The sequence below is a fragment of the Otolemur garnettii genome, unplaced genomic scaffold (assembly GCF_000181295.1).
Source record: "Otolemur garnettii isolate 467f Iridium unplaced genomic scaffold, OtoGar3 scaffold00263, whole genome shotgun sequence".
In the NCBI taxonomy this organism is placed as follows: Eukaryota; Metazoa; Chordata; class Mammalia; order Primates; family Galagidae; genus Otolemur; species Otolemur garnettii.
The window spans coordinates 626,355-635,815 of NW_003852658.1; positions in this window are offsets into that span (position 1 = coordinate 626,355).

Consider the following 9,461-nt stretch of genomic DNA (forward strand, 5'->3'; position numbering starts at 1 on the left):
AACTACCTATATATCCAACTGAGCAAGTCAGTTACTTCCAATTCAGTTACTTCCAATTCAGTTACTTCCAATGGACCTGTCCTCTCTGTCTGCCAATATCCCTCAGTCTTGGACCTGCACTGTCCATTACCCGCAATGGCGGGGCCTGGGGTTCTCCTGCAGACACAATCGCACACATTCAGTCAGCACTTTCCATGCAATCAAGGAGACCCATAGAGGCACTCACCCTCTCTCTCCATCTGTGTTTTAGTGTGTGTGCATGCAGACCAAAATGATGTTGATGGCCAGCTTTCCGTGCACCATGAGCCATGCGCATCACAAGCATTATCTCTAATCTTAGCACCATCCTGGTGGGTGAGTGTTACCCCTTTAGCCTGTTTTAGTTTGCCACTCAGGTTTGAAAAAGGCTGGGTAGGGCTTGGAGAGAACCCCATTTTATTAAAATAAAATAAAATATCGTCTTCCAGGTCTTTTTAAGTAGCAGAATGCAAACTTGGAGTAAACATTGGGGTTATAAAACAGAAGGTATGATTTCGGAGGTATTTCATCATTAGTTTGTTCTGGGTCACACAGAGGGAATTTTTTCAGTGTTACTCTCTTAAAGACAATGCTATGCTGAGAACATTTGTCTTACTTTTCCTCTTTGAAAGCCTCTAACTTGCTTAGCACATTATTCCTGTTTCCATTAAGGTGATTCCTTCTTTCTCTTATCACATATAAACAATCCTGGTGTGTTATTCTGCATATTAACACTAATTTTAATTTCTATGTTAACTAGACCCCCCCATTCATTCTTTTTATTTTTGTAAGGAAATGCTTCCAAATAGTCTTAATTTTAAATGAAAATAACTCATGCAACCATCTGACTATATTATGTATCCTAGTAAAATTGTGCTGGATCGTTTACATATGGAGATACATATTATTTTATTACTGACCATTTTATTTCTACTTTTAGTACAATTAGGATGTGGGAAAAGTAGTCCCTGACACCTAGGAGCTGGCCTGATACCCCCAGCTAGGCTGTGGTGTTCTCCTGTTGCACATAAACGAGTCCATAGAACAATGGTATCAGATAAGGCCACTCTGTGATGGGAATGGCTCTACACAAACCCCCAAAACACTTCATAATCATGTCTGCACAGAGACAAAACAGGACATTCTCCAAGCCACAGAGATGACCAGACCTCCCCCCTCCACCCACCCCCCCCATTCCTGGCTAATATGAGTGACTGCTGATTTTTTACAATTGTAGATTTAACCTGGCTCTAGTCTTCCCTCCTTCTAGATAAAATTAATTAAAATACTCAACCGTAGAACTGCTTCCACTTCCTGACAGCATCCAATGAACATATAACACTGCTTCTACAATTCTTCCCCAAAGCCCACATCCTGCAATAAGTCCTTTCTAATACCCTCTTTCCTAGACGCCTGGCTTTTCCCCATTGGTGTACATTCTCCTTCCTTGCCAGGAGCAATGAACTGAACTTGTTCAACTATAGATGTGTTCCTGAGGGTCCTTGGCTGGCATGAATTTGAAGGAATCTCTGAAAAGCAAAAATAGCTTCTGCCTATTATTCAGAGAGAACTCTGTAAAGCAGAGAGCAACCTGAGGGAAGTAGTTTAAATTGACAAAACAAAGCAGAGGGCCAGAGAAGAATGAACTTATTCAAAGGCAGATGGAACAACAGGGTAGGGGGATGCCTGTGAAAGCACATGTAGTGAGAAGAAGATGGAGTCAGGTAGGCTAAGGGGGACATGACACGGCTGGTCTGGTTGGTATAGGTCCTGCCTGACCTTCACCCCCTATCTGAGAGGTTAGCCTGAAAATGACAGGTTATTCTAATACATGTACGAAAAGAAGTGAAGTCTAGATTCTGTGTGGGCAACGTGGTCTTTATTCACTAGAGTGTGAGCAGGCTCAGTTTGAAAAAGAAGTCAGCACATGGGTGAAGGCAGGGGGGAATATAAGAGTTGGGGGAATCTAACACACACACATATATATATGGTAGATTTTATTATTTGTGGGTTCCATTTCAAGATAGTAAATGGGCTTTACAAAGCACTAGTTATTTAAAAAGGGGGAGGTATTGGGCTTCATAGGACAGCTCACAAATTTGTTTTTTGATTAGGCCAGGGGTGATGGCTCATGCCTGTAATCCTAGCACTCTGGGAGGTGGAGGCGGGTGGATTGCTTGAGCTCAGGAGTTGGAGACCAGGCTGAACAAGAGCCAGACCCATTTCTCCCGAAAACAGAAAAAGTATTGGAGCATTGTGGTGGGTGCCTATAGTCCTGGCTACACAGGAGGATAGCTGGATCCCAAGAGTTTGAGGTTGCTGTGAGCTATGATCAACCCCAGGGAGACAAACTGAGACTGCTTCAAAACAAAACAAACACATGAAAAACAACAACAACAACAACAAAACAAAACAAACAAACGAAAACCCTGTCTCAAGGTAAATTGGGGTAGGTTGCCTTGTTGGCTCATAAATTCTGCACCTGGATGTAGGCTTTGCTTGAGAAAGCCACTTAAATGATTGGTTAGTGTCAAATCAGCACACTCTGCCTCCTCCTCCCCACCAAAATCGTCCTCTAAATACAGAACAAATCTTTCTCCTTTGCAGCTTAAGAAAAAGCTTAGGTAAGGGCCTGCCCCAAGTCGATCTTGTCCTCCAGTACTCGGGTTTTGATCCCTGGGTCATACTGACGACCAATGTCTAGGCTAATTTAAATCTTGTTCCCACTCAGGACAGTCTCACATAGCTATCGTTTGCTTTTCAGATGTGAACTTTGACAGGAATTTTTTTGTTAAGCAGGCCGGGGTGAGGTTTGAACGCTATGCCGTTGGTGTTCACAGACAGCGCTCTAACCACTGAGCCACGGCGCCCAGCCCGACAGGAATGTTAAACGAATGGTCATTAGTGTTTTTATGACCTTATGAAAGGAAACTGCCTTTCTTACTTTTCAAAAACTATCCGCTTTAAAGGGAGGGAAAGGCACTTAGGAAATTCTGAGAAGCCTCAATGATTAAGATCCATGATGCTTTATAAATAAGACTTGCTATAGGCGTGGGTTCCCACCTCCCTCGCTCTTCACGTCCCTACCCTCCGTATATCCGAGCTCTGTTTCCTTTCTGTTCAACCACTCCCCTACTGCGGAGTCGGGGGCGAGATCTTTGTTTACTTTGCTGTCGCCTCGCATCAGCTTAAGCGGCTGTAAAGTATTTACTGCACGCACACTCACCAACCTTCCAACGATTCATCCACCTTTCCTCTTCCTTCCCCCCTGTATCGGGTGTAAGAACCTCCCAGCACCGGGGACCAGTCGACTCTCGCCTCTGCCCGGGTGGAGGAAGGAGGCGCAGCAGCGCTGGGGCCGTACCCTGGGCCCCCCACACTTTCGAGTGGGGACCCCCACAGTTTCGAGGCGCAGCATCCGCCTGCCGGAGGCGGTTCAGTGCCCTGAACGCAGCAGCAGCAGAGCACAGGCCGGTGCGCCGCGTCTTTGGCGGCCTCTCCCAGGCCTCGAGGCAGGGCGTGCGGGACCTCAGTGGGGGACCGAAGGCGCGGCAGGGTCGGGGACACTGGGGCTGTCACCCCGCCTCTGAGCCCCTCTCCAGGGAGGTGGTGGGCTTGCGACAGAGCTCACACCTCCGCAGCTCCCAGGAGAGGAGAAGGAAGTGGGCAGAGGTACCACGCCCTGGCCCTGGCCATTCCCAGGCCAGAACCTCTTTTTCAACAAGAGGATGGCAGCGAAGGGTAGCGGACCCCGCCGGGGACAGTCTGGTAGAACTGGAAGGAGGAGAAAGGACTGTTCTGAGGCCAACACTCCCCTACTCAGACCTAGCTAAGGATTTGCATTCCTCACCATGCCAGCTAGTTCCGTGCCCTTGGCTAACTTTATATTTTGATTCAAACTTGAAAAAAAAAATCAAGCGCATTAGCTCTGTCCTTTCTTTTGTCCTCGGTAAAACAATCGAAAGTACAAAAGAAAAAAAAATCAAACAGTGAAAATCAAATCTCTCCCCCACCCTTGTCTCCCAGTTCCCGCGCTCCCAGATTGTGTCCCTGGGCACCAGGACAGGCTGATTTGCAAGAGGGCGGGATGCTGCCTAGGGTATCTCGCACTGCGACTGCAGAGCTCGGTTTGGGGTATTCACGTCTTTGGCTGGGGGCTTGAGACAGGGACGTTGAGGGCGGAGAGGGTTGGGCGCGCGGTGCCGGGAAGAAGGCTGTTCTCCCTGTCCAACCAGGCTCCGACGCAGTTGAGCGTCGTTAAAGAGTTGAGAAGCCGAGGAGAAAGAGAGCTGGTTACCAAGGACACCTCAGGCAGTGAGAAGGAGAAGAGCAATCCCTTAAAAGTGGCAGGAAGGTTGCAGCACTAGATAGGGGTTGGGAGGGGAGAGAAAAAGGGGGAAGAGGTGAAGGAGATATGTACAGATTCAGGCAGATGCCTGGGTGAGGCTTTAAGGGCTGGGGGCCGTGAAGTAAGAATCATTATCCTCCCTGTGGTCACTTTTGCGCTCACAAGCTAGTGAAGAGAGAGGAAATTTGGTTTTAGCTTTCCATCTGATTTGGGGTAGGCACTCCGTCACCAGGGCTAATGCACTAAATAGCCAACGATATAAAGTGCACTCAACAGGAATTAACTTCCAGCCCCACCTTACCAATATTATTGGTAAATCTTTAGCTGGGTATGAGTAGGGGAGCATTGCCCTAAGAACATTGCTTTCTCCTTCTTCCATCATCCAGTCTGTTCTGAGACCAGCCGCAAGGCCAACACTGTTGATGTAGTGTAGGCAACTCTATGGGACAAAACCCAACCAGTTTTAGTGGGACATGATGGTGAAAGCCTGTGGTTCCAGCTACTGGGGAGGGGGGAGCTGAGGCAAGATAGCTTTAACCCAGGAGTTTGAGGTTGCTGTGAGCTATGATACTGCCACAGCACTCTAGCATGGGTGACAGAGTGGGAATCTGTCTCAAAAAATAAAAATAAAGCAGGACCAGTTCCACCAGTCTTGAGTGGATATAGGTTCTGTTCCAAAGTTCCAGGGCCATCCTTCTCTGGGAGGGGAAGGAAAGGAAGGAGGAATGGGAGATAAGGAAGGAGGCATTCTTGGCACAATGCTAGTCTGTGGTTTCCATGTTAGCAACATGCTTCTGGCTCTCCTTCTACCACCTCCCTGATTGGCTTTTCTTGGGCTGACTTGCAAGTGGCTCTATTCCTTTTCCCAGTTAGATATGGGTGCCTCCCAGATAGATATGGGTGTCTCCCAGAGTGCTGGTTTTTTTTTTTTTTTTTTTTTTTGAAACAGAGTCTCACTTTGTCCCCCTTGGTAGAGTTTCATGGCGTCATAGCTCACAGCAACCTCCAACTCTTGGGCTCAGGCGATTCTCTTGTCTCGCCTCCCAAGTAGCTGGGACTACAAGCTCCCACCCCAACGCCTGGCTATTTTTAGAGACAGGTTCTCATTCTGGCTCAGGCTGGTCTCAAACCTATGAACTCAGGGCAATCCACTGTGGGGATTACAGGTGTGAGCCACCATGCCCAGCCCCAGAGTGCTCTTCTAAATCCTCTTCCTTGCACTCTCTGTCCTGTGGCCTCACCTGTCTCCCTGTCTCTGATGGTCATTCACTTGTGTGTGAGGCCCAGATCTTCCTCTCCATCCCTTTCTCTTGAGCTTCGGACTTGTATAGCCAGCTGATTCTGGAACACTTCAAACTTCATATTTCCACCTGGAATTCTCTTCTCCATCTCCTTATCCTGGTTTGTGTTATCTCTATGATTGTGTCTGCTGCTTTCTCCCAGCTGCCCGGGCTCTGGCTTCTCCCACGCCTGCTCACCCTTCCAACCTCCAGCCACACAATGCCACCAGGAACCATGTCAGTCAGCGCTGTTTAATGTTTCCTCTCATGCAGCACCACCACATGTCGGCTTCCTAAGGGGCCTCCCTGTTTCTAGGTTTGCCCTCTTGCAGGCCTCACTCTGCATGGAGCCATATCTAAAGTGGATATTGGTCATTACTCAGGATAAATGCCAAATGGCCTAAAGGTGCACTAATCTTTGTCTGCTTTCCACCTTCGTGGCTCAGACACCACGCTCAGCCATCTCACTGTTCACTTCCTTGAATGTTCATGCTCTCTTTGGCCTGGGGACTCTCCCATGACCTGTTCTGTCTGGCCTAAATATTTCTCCATCCCACTTCCCTTGGCCATACTTATTCTTCAGGTCTCTGTGGAGACATACATTTTTTAGGGTGCTTTTCCTGAAGCCGAGCATGTAGTCTGGCATCTAATAGATGCCCATTAAAAGCTGAGTAACTGCTTAGATGAATAAAGGAAAGAATTGAACTGGTGGAAATAAACAAACTAACCAAAGGAGAATAAGCAAAGGCTATTTATTCAGAACTTGCTATGGCAAGGAAGGGTTTTGAGAGAGACTCAAAGGCAGAGAGTGGGAAAGCTTTTTAGTGCCAAAAAGGAAGACATGGTATATACCCTGGCTAGAAGCTGTTGGCCTGGGGAAGCTGTAGGTGGGCTGAGTAGAAGCTGGGCATCCTCTCTGATGGGTTAGGGTGCATATTTGGCTCTCTCTGGCTGGTCCTAAGTTGGAAGTGAGGTTAAAAAAAAGGAGGGGAAGCTGTTAGTTATCAGTCAAGTCCTGGCTATTTTGGGCCAATTATTAGACATAGCTAACTAATAACTTTCTACAAGTCTGACTTACAGATAGCAGGTTGGCTCCCTGGGCTGGTTACTGTAGAGAATGGGTTGGTTTCATGGGCTGTTTCTGCAGATTGTGGGTCAAAGTTCTATTTGTATGTATGGTCTGGTCATTTCTGCTTGTATATTGTCTCTCAAACTGGTATTTATTAATGCACATCATATTCTGTATTAAGGTTTGTATATGCAGTATCTCATTTATTTCTCCCCTGATAATTTCTTTCTTCAAAGCTCAGGCTATCCACCCTTCTATCTTCTGACCTACCTTGCTGCCTTTAGATCAATTCCAAAAACTCACTGAGGGTTGGGGTTCTGGGGTTCTCCTCCAGCCTAAGGTCACCATCTTTTCACCTGCATCATTATCTTTTCCTGGTTCCGTCCCACCACACTAAATGGCCCGTTCTTGATTTCTTCATCTTCAGTGATTTTCACCTCCAAACTGCTTGACGCATCCACGCTTCAGTCATCTAGCACACTTTGGGAAAGGAAGGCACACATCCTGAAAAGAAATCTATTATCAGGAAAGCCCTCAGCTTTGATATAAACTGTCATTCCCACCCTATCATCCACTCTGCAATGGAAACAGTTTTCATCCTTTTATTTCTCCAAGGTGGTAATTAATTCTGGGTGAGGGCATTAAGCAATTTCAAAAGACCTTTCGGTATCTTCTGAGATGTCTAAGATGGATTACATTAATAATCTGAAACCTCTTTAAACATTATTTTTTGATCTTTAAAAATATGTGTCACCTACCTGTACACCCATCAGTCTCTAGAGTGTGAAGGAAAATATGGAAAGGGAGAAGTCCAAATAGCATTATATAGTTAGAACTGCAGTCAGGCCCTCTAATGAGGAAGTTCCTTTAAAATGATGTTTATTGCTACTGTAAAAGGGCTCCAGATACACTTGATGTAAACCATGTCTGAAGGACCACGTTTTAGTATGCAGACTGAATACAAAGATTAATGCCATGTGTCAACATGGCTAGGCTATGGTCCCTAGTTGTTTGGTCACACATCAGACTTGACTTTGCTATGAAGGTATATTTAGATGGGATTAACATTCACATCAGTAGACTTGGAATAAGCAGATCTGCTACAAAGTCTGTAGGCCTCCAGCAGTCAGTTGAAGGTATTAGAAGAAAAGACTAGGTGTCCTGAGGAAGAAGGAATTCTGCCTCCAGAACGCCTTTGGACTCCAGGCTGCAGTATCAACTCTTCCCTCAATCTCCGGGATGCTGCACATTTTAGACTTGCCAGCCTCATGTGTCATGAGCCAGTACCTTGAAATTCCTATTAACTACGTGTCCATCTACCTGCCCATTTATCCATCTACACATCTTTTTGTTTCTCTGGAGAACCCTGACTAATACATTGTGTAAGGGCCTGATGTGCAGACAAAAATCCCACCCCTCCCCCCCAGCACAGGTGAAGGTAAACAAGATCAACCTCTGTAAATCACTCTTTTTTTTTTTTTTTTGAGACAGAGTCTCAAGCTGTCGCCCTTAGTAGAGTGCTATGGCATCACAGCTCACAGCAACCTCAAACACTTGGGCTTAAGCGATTCTCTTGCCTCAGCCTCCCAAGTAGCTGGGACTACAGGCACCCGTCACAATGCCTGGCTATTTTGTTGTTGTTGTTGTTGTTGCATTTGTCATTGTTGTTTTAGCTGGCCTGGGGCCAGGTTCAAACTTGCCAGCCTAGGTATATATGGCCAGTGCCCTACCCACTGAGCCATGGGTACTGCCCTGCAAATCACTCTTTATCAAATTAGACCTAGAATCTGGTAAATTCGTATACGTTTGTTGACTCAGGGATTGTACTTGAGCAGGTGATTTTCAGTTAGTGTGTGATGTTATTAACATTTTTTTTTTTGAGATAGAGTCTCACTCTGTGGCTCTTGATAGAGAGCTGGCATTATAGCACACAGCAACCTCCAACTCTTGGGCTCAAGTGATTCTCTTTGTCTCAACCTCCCGAGTAGCGGGGACTACAGCGGCCTGCCACAATGCCCGGCTATTTTTAGAGCCGGGGTCTGGCCGTCACTCAGGCTGATCTCCAAACTGTGAACTCAGGCGATCCACGGGCCTCAGGCTCCCAAAGTGTTAGGATTGCCTGTCATTCACATTACAAGCTTCTTCTTTCCAGATTGAAGAAGGAAAAGTCTTAACATTGTCCTCTAACAAAGAATATTTACTAATAGGTGAAGGGACATATTTATCATAAGCCATCCTGAAAGGAAATCTGTGTTAAGCCTCCAAGGTGAGGGCAGAGCCAGGTTTTGTGGCACCTAAAGCTCTAACATTAACTCCTTGTCCCAGACTCTCCACGACCTGTTTTCTATGCTTTTTGCACCCTGCTTCTTTAGAAGGCATCTGGTGGTGTTTTCAAAATGCATAGCCTGTCTTGCCTGCCACCGTGCAGACCTCTCTGTGCTTCTTAAAGCTTTTCAGTCTCTGAGGAGAGCATGTCCCTCTGCATGAGTGGGAGAGGAGTTGTATAATTGCAGCCGTTTCATCAGGGATACTTTTCTTTGTGGTCCGTTCTCCATACCTGTGACCAGCATCTCCTCCCTTCTTCCTACCTCTGAAGACTTCCAAATGCTGGGTGTGTCCATCTCAGCTAACTCAAGCTATTAGAAGCAATGGCTTTCTGTTTATATTTAGGGATAAGTCATTTTGTATAATTTGCTTTCATATATTTCACTGAACGTATGAATTTATTTATTTTTTTTTTATTTTT